Raw genomic sequence first — 11,307 nt, 5'->3', positions numbered from 1 at the left:
CTAAAAGAACAAATGCCTTCGTCCTCCACAATGTGCATAATAATGAGTCATATAAATATTACTTATAGTTGCAAACCAATACTCAAATTCCTTGACATACCAGGAACTATCACACATTCCTAACCAAATCAACCAGTCAAGCACTATATTCACAACTAGTTGGACAAAATTGACGCATGTTTAGGAATCCAAACAATTAAACTTCAAATCATGATCAACAAATTCACAATGCTTATCATCATATACCAAAAATCAAAACAAATTTTCTCAAGTAAGGGGCATAGGGAAGCATGATTTATAATTCATTGGAACATATTTTTGGATTTTTTTATTTTTTCAATTTTTTTGTATTTAATTCATATGTAAGAAAGCAATAAAACTAACCTAGAAAGCAATAATTCTAAACTAAGAAGACACACCAAAAACAAAAGAAAAAAGGAAAAAGAAAGATACCAAATCCAAAATCTCCCCCAAGCTAGAATCAAACAATGTCCTCATTGGCTCGGGAACTAGCCCAGCATAGCTAATCCTGACCATCCTCATCCATGGAGCCGAAACCTCCACCTCCACTGCCACCTGCACCAGAAGAGCTACCACCAAAATAATCAGCATGAAAACTCCCCCCCGCCGGTCCCCCGAAAGGAATGTCCTGACCGTACCCATGGAAGGCAGAATAGTCAGTATAAATGCTATGGGCAGTGGGATCCCTATCGTATCCCTAGGGTGGAGGCTGAAACCAGTCAAGGTAGATAGCATCGTCGGGAATGTTGCCCCGACGAGCATAATCATCGTACATAGGGTAGAGAGCTATACCCTGGTTCCTCTCAAGGTAATCTAACCTCTGGTCAATGGAGCCTACCAACCTCCTAAGGTCAGTGTGAGAATGCTCGATACGGCCTAAAGCCTGACCTATACTCTGAAACTCCCAAACTGGGTCAGAGTCAACATGGGGGACAGAATGAGACATGCGAGGTGAAGAAAACGCTACCTCGGGCTCAGGCTGGGGTGGTGGAACTGGTGGTGGTACTGGTGGTGCTTTCCCCCTAGCGTTGGCAACTAAAAGGTCGTATGTGTAGGACACTTGCCCGGGGGGAAAGGTGGTCAGGTCAGGACTAGGTAGGGAAAAGATGGGCAAAGGCTGCTCGGTCCCAGTCCTAATACACTAGTGGGGTGTCTGCTCACTATCCAGTCGTACCCATCCCAACTCCTCAAAATACCTAGCAGTCATATAGGTATCCGGTCCACAGTTGGTTAGTTGGTGGGGTCCACTCTCAACAAAACAGGCCTTTTCACTGTTATCCTAGTGATAAGGCCTCCTATACGAATGGAGGTACGAGACTGGGGGCTGTGGCATGTCTGCTCAGATGGTGGATGATGTACCTACCTATGTTCAGTTTCCCAAACCCATACACATAGTGTCCTATAACAGCTAGGTTGTTGGTTTGGGCGTTATGAGGCTCATTCCTACCCAAAAAACACAAACCCGCAAATCTTTGCCAAATTTTTGGGATTGGGTGATGGATAGGTTTTGTACTAGCATGTTGGGGTTTGGGGGTAGGCAAACCAGTCAGAGCATGATAAATATCACCCATTTTGTAATCAGCATGCCATTGGAATGGTAATTCAGAATTTAAGTCAAATAATTTACAAAATTCCACAAATGTTAAACTAATATTCCTATTGTTCAATCTAAAAATTAAATTCGGTCCATGTCTACTATTTACAACTTTCAAAGAAGACAAGAATTCACAAGTTAATTCACGGTATGTAGGATAATGCATATCAAGGATTTTTCTTATTCCTATTTCATTCAAAAATCGTTTAACAAAATCATACAAACCATAAGTTTCTAAAGTAGGGCGGTGTAACCACCGTGAAGGAATTACCTCGCGCCCGGCTAGGTGTTCTAGCCGTTCCTTTTGCTCCTGACTAGCAATACGGATCGTTGGCCAGTAGAGGAGTTGTAAATCTGGATCATACTCCTCCCTCGAGCTAGAACTCCTACCGAAAATAGATCGAGCCCTCTTTGAAGCCATAGTAAAAAATGGGTATGAAAAATAATTTGAATGGAATTTGAAAATTTTTATATAAGATTGTAGAGGATGAAGAGAGGATTAAGAATATGTAAAAATATTTGGATTTCGGTGAGAAATGAAGATAAAATCTTAGAGAGAAGGTAGAGGATTTAAAGTTTTAGGGAGAGAAAGTTATGGAGGAAAGAGAATAAGAATGAGAAAAGAAAGAAGAAATAAGAAGAAGAATAGGGGCGTGTGTCTCGCGCCAGGTCGGACGGCCTGTCGCCCGATCGGGCGATCTAATGCCTGATTTTTTGTCCACTCTCGCGCTCGATCAGGCGCCCTTAGCCCGATCGGGCGATCTGCTATTTAAATTTTCATCTCCTCTCGCGCCCGGTCGGGCGAGCTTCGCCCGGTCGTGCGAGCTAACTTCCAAAAATGATGCTTCTCTCGCGCCCGGTCGGGCGCCATTCGCCCGATCGGGCGATCGAAAGCGTCCGTATACGTCAAATTTCGCGCCCGGTCGGGCGGCCTTCGCCCGATCGGGCGAAAACACCCGATTTTCTAACCACGCTCTCGCGCCCGATCGGGCGAGCTTCGCCCGGTCGGGCACGAGGCTAATTTGACGATTTTTTTACTTTCTTCTTTTCTTCAATTTTTGGCTAACTCTTTTCCTTCAAACCTGTACAAAAACTCATAAAACTCATTAAATTCCCTCATCTGTCATCTCATAAGAAAAAGAAAGAAAAACTAACTAGTTTAAAAAGCGTTAAAATACGGGTTGCCTCCCGCAAAGCGCTGGTTTATCTAGGTCCCGCAGGACCTTCTGACCAAGTACAGGAACTAGGACCCTTGGCCTAACGCTTGGTTGGGTGGTTTCTCACCCGGTCGAGCGTTGTTTAGGCCACGACGCGGCTTCCTAACTTACCATGTTGCATGCCAATTCACTTTATCTGGTGGATCCTCCTTGACTTGGATTGGGGGCTCTTCAATGCTACGCACTAAATATCCCTCTTTGATCGAGGGTTGCTTCAAATTGTCATTGCATTTAGCACTTGCAACTCGATCTGGCGGAACACTCACCGTAGGCTCAATTTCCACAAATTGCTTGATTTATTCCACCTTTTCGCCCTCAAAACCAAGACCGACAGTGTAGAGGGCTCTTTCTATTGCATCCATTTCCTTCTGCCATTTGTCTATCTCATCTGAAAGGAATGCACCACAAGATACCGCCTCCAAGGGATCTTTTACAAGAGCTTGGGGCTTGTTAGAATAATTATAAACCACATTAACACTAAAGAACTTCTTCTCTGTCATGGGGCTTTTAGGGGTATTATTAAGATTAAAAATAATTTTATCGTCCCCTACTGATAGTGTTAATTTTCCACTTCTCACATTTATAATTGCCCCTGTGGTGTTAAGGAATGGTCTACCCAAAATAATTAGAGTTTGCATATCCTCAACCATATCAAGAACAACAAAATCAACAGGTATATAAAACTTACCTACTTTAACAGGAACATCCTCTAAAACACCTAAGGAGTATTTAAAAGAATGGTCGGCCATTTGTATAGTAATATTGGTAGCTTTTAATTTACCTATATTTATCTTGGAACACACATATAACAGCATAACACTGATGCTAACACCCAAATCACACAATGCATTATGAATCATTAGATTGCCAATACGGAAAGGGATAGAAAAACTACCAGGATCTTTTAATTTAGATGGAGATTTATTTTGAAGTACGACACTACACTCTGCAGTGAAAGCTACCGTCTCTACCTCACTAATAGACCTTTTTCTTATCAATATTTCCTTCATAAATTTTGCATATGTAGGAATTTGTGTAATTAATTCAGTAAAGGGAACTGTTACCTTCAAATCTTTTACCATCTCCAGAAACTTACCAAACTGCTTATCTAAATTTGTTTTCAAGTGACGATTGGGGAATGGAAGTTTGATAAATGGATTTGGAGTATCATTTCTCTTATCTGGAGTGGCCACCTTCCCTGGAGTCGTGCCCTACAATGTAAAATCAGATATATTAGTACTATGCTTTAGCCCTGCAGGGCTATTAGCTACATTGTCAGGTTTAATGGAATCAAGATTAGCATTATTTGTTAAAATAGGTTCATCATCTCTGGGCATAGGGGGCCTTCGTAGTTTTAACCACTCCTTAGAGTAATTGCATAGGCTTGATCCGTAGGCCTAGTCGGCTGTGCTGGCAGAGTTCCCTGTTGTCGGGCTTGTAGAGTAGCGGAAAGTTGTGCAATTTGATTTTCTACAATTTTATTATGTGCTAGGATTGAATCAATTTGAGCATCCCTACTCTCCATGTGCTTCTGCATATTAACCAACATCGCTCTAATTTCTACCAAGGCAGGGTCGGAAGATGAGGAGGGTTGTTGTGGTTGGTTCTTCTGGTCAGCATTGGGGTGGTAATATTTCTGCTGTTATTGTTGTGGCGCCTGTGATTCTTGTGGTGGTAGTGGATTTTGAATATTGGTACTCTGGTAGGAAAGGTACGGATGATTCCGGTACCCAGGATTGTAGGTGTTGGAGTATGGGTTATTCTGCCTATAAGCTTGAAAGACATTAACTTGCTCCACGGAACTCCTGCAATCTTGCTCCCAATGACCTAAAATTCCACAATTTTCACAGAAAGCCTCATTAGCATTATTATTAATTGCAGAAACATTAGCTACATTAGCAATGCTAAGATTATCTAATTTCTGGCAGATAGACGTTAGTTGAGCTTGCAAAAAGGATACAGAGTCAACACTATGCTTCCCCTTGTTAGCAAAGCCTCTAGGATTCCCATATTGGGAATTATGTATCGTCATATCTTCGATAACTTGACCTGCATCATCAACCTTAAGATTCATAAACCTCGCACTAGCTGCAGAATCTAAGATTATTATAGATGAATTTCTAATGTCGTTGTAAAAGACTTGGATTAACTGCCATTGTGCCAAATTATGGTGGGGAAATTCTCTTTGTAGGTCCTTGAACCTCTCCCAAGCCTCATATAAAGTTTCATCGGCTTCTTGGGCAAAGTTCTGAATTGCACTCCGTAGTACGACTGTTCTCTCTGCAGGATAATATTTGTTATAAAAATTCAAAACAAGAGTTTCCCAGTCAGTTATACCAAGTGCAGTTCTATTTAATCCATTAAACCATAATTTAGCTTTTCCAGTCAAAGAAAAAGAAAAGAGAATCTCCCTGATTTGGTCTTGTGTGTCCCCGGCTTACCTGATGGTATTACAGTACTGACAATAGTTTGCAATATAAAGATTTGGGTATTCACCCTTAGCTCCACTAAATTGCTTCCTCTCTATCATCGTTATAAATTGGGGTTTAATCTCAAATTGTATCCCATCAAGAGCTGGAGTGGGAGTAAGGTGTGGAAAATTTGTAAGCTTTGGTTGTGAGTAATCACTAAGCTTCTTTGGAGCCGTCATCTCTGATTCCAGATCTGAAGATACCTCTGAATCGCTAGAACCAGTTGGAGGATCTCGGTGATTATTATTATCACCAGAATCCGCGAGAATTTGCTTGTAAAAATTCTTCTGTCGATGGAAGGATCGTTCGATCTCAGGATCGAATGAGATGTAACCTGATCTGGAACACCTGTGCATAAACAAAGAACTAAAAGAAAATATGAGACTTGTCTCAAAGAATTAACGTTCTCTAAGACAAAAAGAAATAACCTAGACTACAAAAATAATCAGAAATAAAAATAAAACCGTTTCACCGGCAACGGCGCCAAATTTTGACAGGCTAAAGTTGTATCACCTAATCAAAAGTAATTCCTAAATCCTCTAACTAATGTATATAGGGAAGTAAGGTCGAATCCACAGAGAAACGAGTCTTTCTATTCCTAATCAATTATTATAATCTAGATTATAAAGTAACCAATATATTGTGATCAAAGGAAACTAAACTATGAAGATTATATTAAGAGTAGGGGGAAAACAATGAATAAAAGGCCTAGGGTATAGGTTCACCAATAAATAATATTCCAGTGTAAAACATAATAATCAATCATCAGTGCATACATTAATCGGGTCATAAAGGGCTTTCGCTACGTATTACAATCACACAATTAATCTACCGGTATTAAATCTCATCTCTCAAATCTCGACTTAACCATTTATAAATTAACCTTCCTATTGAAATTAGACCTAAACATTAATTCTCATCTTTCGAATCTCGAATCAATATTGTTAAACTCATGCATAAAAGATCTGCGCAAATTTAGTCACAGAGCATTAAATCAATCAATAGGAAATTAATCTAACATTGACAATTGACAACAATAAATTACCCCTTCATATTATTTATGGATCCCCACAAACCCTAGAAATAAAACTACTCACACATAATTAAAAACTAAACTAATCAAAGCAATAAAATAAGACATGATCAAAGGAATAAAATAAATAACTAAGATTAAGAGAAGAGAAATTGTTACCATAGAAATTTGGAATTAAGAATAGAGTCAATAACAAAGTATAAAAGAGAGAAACTAATCTAAAAGCTAAGTAGAGAGAGAAAATCTAAGAAAGAATTAAGAAAGAGTAAAAAGAAGATTCTAAACTCGCTTAACGGAAAAGTATTTATACTAAGCAAGAATCCTAAACTAAAACAAACTTAAACGATGAAAATTAACTCCTAATAATGACACGCGCCCGATCGGGCGAGGCACCGCCCGATCGGGCGCGCCTTTTTCCCTCAGGTATACTTCCTCGCGCCCGGCCGGGCGCGAGTTCGGGCGCTATCCTTGCTTCCCTCTCCTGATCATGCGCGCCTCTGGGCGCCAGCCTCTTTGGCCGGGCGGCACTCTTGGGCCACTATTTGGACTACGATTGGGCTCCAATTCTTCGGGCCAATCTGGGTTTCCTCTTCGGGTCTTGAATACTCGGTCCAAATGCCCTGGTATCACATATAACGAGCCCTTAATCACCGGCTTGATGACTCTAACCGGCCTTGGGCTTCAAAGATGGTCGTGCTTCTCCAATGCTCGTAGTTGCTCTATAATATCTCGGGAAAATGTTCCAAAAGTGCAAATGTTGGGGTTTGGTGAGTCCGACTCACCGCGGAAACAACCCCGACCCAAGGAACCACTCGTAATTAATAAAACCATAAAGCATAAATAAATAAACACAAGAAAAGGAAGAACAAATCATACCCTTGAAGCGAGCTTCGCCATCTCAAAACGGGCTCTTACTTGAAAGCCTTGAGCACCGCAAATGTCGTGCCTCCAACGGTATCCACCCACAAAGGACGAACACGACTTTTTAGGTCCGCTACCTTGGAGTTAGCAAGGTTCGACCAAAACCCAAGTGTTAATGGAGTTTAAGAGTTTTTCCCAAAATATGGAATGCTCTTTCTAACTCCCACTCAAGCACTTTACTCCAAATCCCAAGGTTGGTATTTATAGAGGAAAGTATGAGTGGGAATTTCTATCCCATCGATGTGGGATCATGAAATTCTACAAATTAATTTAAAACTAAATTAAATTAAAATTGCAAACTAATAATAAATCTACAAGTGGCATTACCATGTGAAATGGGTTGGTGAGGACCACATGGAGAGTAGGGGACCATACTTGCTCCCCACTCAATACTCTCCTTGTGCCACATGTCTTTACCCACTTGCTCCCATATTCCTCAAGCTTCCCCATAGTGACCGGCCCTATGGCCCAGCCATGAGCCCAGCCCGAGCCCATCCCCGCACCAAGATGCGGGCTGCTGCTGTGCGCGCAAGCCACGCACTTGGTGCGAGCTTGCTGCTGTGCGTGGCTGCTAGCACGGTGCGCTAGTACGCACCTAGCCAGCCATGCTTGGCTCGGCTTGGTGTGCTTGCTAGCCACCTATGCTTGGACATTTTTGCCCCTAGCATTCGGATGCTCGGGGCATTTCGATGCTAGGGGTATTTTGGGAATATGGTCGATTTATTATTATGTTGCGCGTCTCGTCTTTTTATTATTTTTGACTCGACTTCCGACGATCGGTTTCGACGCTCCAAGCTCGAATTACCGACGTCTAAATATTTAACACTCAGGCAACGAATTAGTTTCTTCCGAATTAATTCGTTGAGTCGGTTTGTATATTTTGCTTGGAAGTGACCCGAAGGGTTCAGTCAAGATTAAGATGTAATATTAGTTATATTAATATTACTGATCGGAAGCGGCCTCCACCCAGGCATTCCGATCACTTGACCTTACTGAATATATTAGCTTTCTAATAATTCTGAACCCGCTATCAATACACTTGTTCGAAGGACACCATTCCTTTCAGCAAATCCCTACAAAAGTCAACCAAATCTACGAAAACACTAGAAAACACCAATTAGTAATAAAAGTGGCTCAAAAGAGCCAAAAACACTACCAATTATGACCAAGGGGCGGGGGTAAAATACTATATAAAATAGACATATCACTAAACCAAACAGTATCATCTTAATCAATACCCAATCAATCAAATTTACAGTAATACTAACTTACTTTAAAACCTTCAAAATCTAAATCAAACAACACTTTAAAACCTTCCCTTTGATTGAAATCAAAAGCTTATATATAGTTCTTGAAGTTTCCTTCATAAAAACCTTAAAATACATCTTTATGTATGAAATTACAACATATTTAAGCTACAAACCAAATCTGAAAATTTAGTTATCGCACCCTTTGCAAAATTAACAACCCATACTAGTAATAATGGAATAATAGCTTAAATATATATGTAGAAACATCAAAACTTATTATTTTTGATACCAAAACAATAAAATTCAGATTACAAAAATCTAGAAATTAATTTAAACTCTAAACTTGATACTTTAATAAGCTATTAACATAAATTAATCATAACGGTCAGGTAGTGTATAGAAAACTCTAAGAAACATAATTTAGAATGCTTTTAATTCTGAAAACTATATCTTTAATAATCTGAAAGTTAGTTTTAATCACCAAAAATATAATCTTAACATAATATAAATACTATATACACAAGTAATTTGACTAACACGTTTTAAGGCCTAAAATCATGAAAAATCAAGGTTTAAGCCCTAATTTTCTTAGCTAAATAAATCTGAAACTTTGTTTCATAGTTTAAACATAATAAAACTTAAATTTATAATATTTTATGATTCATATACAAAATCAAACCATAATAATAACAATTTAATAACAAAATTGATAAAGATTTAAACTTGGTTGAATTAACAAAAGAAGAGAAAACAAGAGGAAGAAAGGAGAGAGGAGGGGGCGAACTGGTGGTTTGGTGGTGCTGCAGTGGTCGCCGGAGCAGCAGTTGGGCGCCGGCGGTGGCTGAGCAGCGGCAGGAGTAGGCGACATCAAAATGTGTTTTTTTTTCTTCTTTTTCTTCCTGGTTTCGAGAGCAGCAAGTGAAGAGGGGGAAAAGCAAGAGGGAAAGTAGTACTAGTAGTAGTACGTGAAATTGCAAGGAGGGGCAAATTTGAGGGTTTTTGTTCTTTCTAAAGAAGTGGGCTTGGGGTTTTTTTTACTAATTGGGCTCAAATTAGTGATTTTAAGGAGAAATATAAGAAGAGTTAGTCCAAGTACAATGATAGTAGAATAAAATACTTTTCTTATTAAAGTAATCCTCATTAAATATATACATAAATCTTTGATTAAATTATATTAGAATAATCTAAACAAATACATAATTATAACAATATACATATAGTTATTATAAATATAATTATAAATTTTACAAAATTACAGGGGATTACACAAAGGCACACCTAACCTCCAATATACAGAACCAGCCTCATAAACTTGATACTCAGTCCCTTTTCTTTTCTTAAACACAAAACCCACAAACAGTCTTATCTTTATATCAATTGTATTATCAAGTTGCTCCATTTGTATAATCTACAAATCAAACAATATATCCATACTAAGAACAATAGTAAACAAAGCATGTGACAACCTAAAGCAATTCAAAACACTAAAGCACAAAATAAAGTGAGTCCACCAACACAAATATCCTACCACATGCTTCTAAAACCATCAATTATAGATAAATTAGAGTAAAATGCATAATTTAATCCAAACACAATAACCTAAGGTTTACTTCTTTATTTTCCAAAAATACCCAAACTTTTCAACACAATTGCACAATTAACCATTTGTGGACCACTACAAATAGTTCAAGGAATCATACCTAGTCAGTGTCAGAAGAATCTCCTACCACAGTCAATGGAGACAACGACTCCTAGGTCCAGTCTTTCCCAGTTGCTGCTGTCTTGTTCTAGTCAAAACAACACACGCTTAATTCAATTGGATAAAGTATAATGAAAAAAAAGGGAAAATCGAAGGCTTCAAATTGACAGGGGAGAAAGAAAGAAATTGTGGTTCAGATTCAACAATGGAGTTAATGCATTTAGTTGGAGATTTGATTATGGAGGAACAAGGAAAATAGAGACTTGGGGTAAAAATGAGGGAAGTTTATTAAAATCAAAGAGAGAGAAAGGGTAAAAGGAGGGAAGTTAAATATGTGGGACCCACAAACGGAAAAGTTGACAGAAAACTAACAGAGGTACCAAAAGCTACAGTTTTAAAATTTGATGGGTACCAATATAAAAACACTAGTAGAAAAATACAAATAGGCACCCCCCTAATGGGGGGTACAAAGAAAGAAATTGTGGTTCAGATTCAACAATGGAGTTAATGCATTTAGTTGGAGATTTGATTATGGAGGAACAAGGCAAATAGAGACTTGGGGTAAAAATGAGGGAAGTTTATTAAAATCAAAGAGAGAGAAAGGGTAAAAGGAGGGAAGTTAAATATGTGGGACCCACAAACGGAAAAGTTGACAGAAAACTAACAGAGGTACCAAAAGCTACAGTTTTAAAATTTGATGGGTACCAATATAAAAACACTAGTAGAAAAATACAAATAGGCACCCCCCTAATGGCACCGGTTTAGGCCAAACCGGTGCCAAAAACCGACCTAAAAATGAGCAAGTTTTTGAACAAAGAGAATTGGCACCGGTTCAGCTCAAACCGGTGCCAAAAATAAAAAGGGCACCGGTTTGAACCGGTGCCTAACCAAACCGGTGCCTAACTGAACCGGTTTTTAATTATTAAAAAAAAAACCGCCCATTTATATACCCCAAACCCTAAATAATGACCCTATTCTCTCTCTCCTCTCCTCTCCTCCACCTCTTTCTCTCTCCTCTCCTCCTCTCCTCCTCTTTCCTTCTTGCTCAGGCCAATTCACCATCGATCTTGCTTCTTCATTTCTATGTATTTCTGAAACTCC

Source organism: Chenopodium quinoa, unplaced genomic scaffold (genome assembly GCF_001683475.1).
Source record: "Chenopodium quinoa cultivar QQ74 unplaced genomic scaffold, ASM168347v1, whole genome shotgun sequence".
Classification (NCBI taxonomy): Eukaryota; Viridiplantae; Streptophyta; class Magnoliopsida; order Caryophyllales; family Amaranthaceae; genus Chenopodium; species Chenopodium quinoa.
The sequence above is the reverse complement of the archived record's forward strand: the minus strand, read 5'-3'. Positions refer to the sequence as shown.